The sequence below is a fragment of the Sinocyclocheilus grahami genome, unplaced genomic scaffold (genome assembly GCF_001515645.1).
Source record: "Sinocyclocheilus grahami isolate Dianchi unplaced genomic scaffold, SAMN03320097.WGS_v1.1 scaffold13630.1, whole genome shotgun sequence".
Classification (NCBI taxonomy): Eukaryota; Metazoa; Chordata; class Actinopteri; order Cypriniformes; family Cyprinidae; genus Sinocyclocheilus; species Sinocyclocheilus grahami.
This window is the reverse complement of record NW_015514994.1, coordinates 1-364: the sequence shown is the minus strand read 5'-3', so window position 1 is coordinate 364 and position 364 is coordinate 1.

Here is a 364-nt window from a genome sequence, read left to right as displayed (position 1 = left end):
AAAACCCTCTGAGGTGTCTTGTCCTCCTCTTGGTCGTCTGTGTCTGTGTCGGGCATGAGAAGCATATCACCTTTTTCTGTTTCTCGTTTCCAGAAAACAGGGTGTTTTTCTGTCTCTCTGGAAGAGAAAAATTTAGCAACCTTGCACGGAAGCATCACATCATTCCCAGCTACTACCCTGACGACCTGCCATTCCTGAAAGGGTGGGGGCGCTAAGAAAGAAAAGGGGTCAGTTTATTAATTGACCTCTGAGATTCACAGTCATCAATGCAAGAGATCCTTCTAACCTTTCACACGTATCGTGAATGTTCTCCTCAACTTCACACGATCCTCTCCTTTATAGCCATCCTGAACACACTTGTACT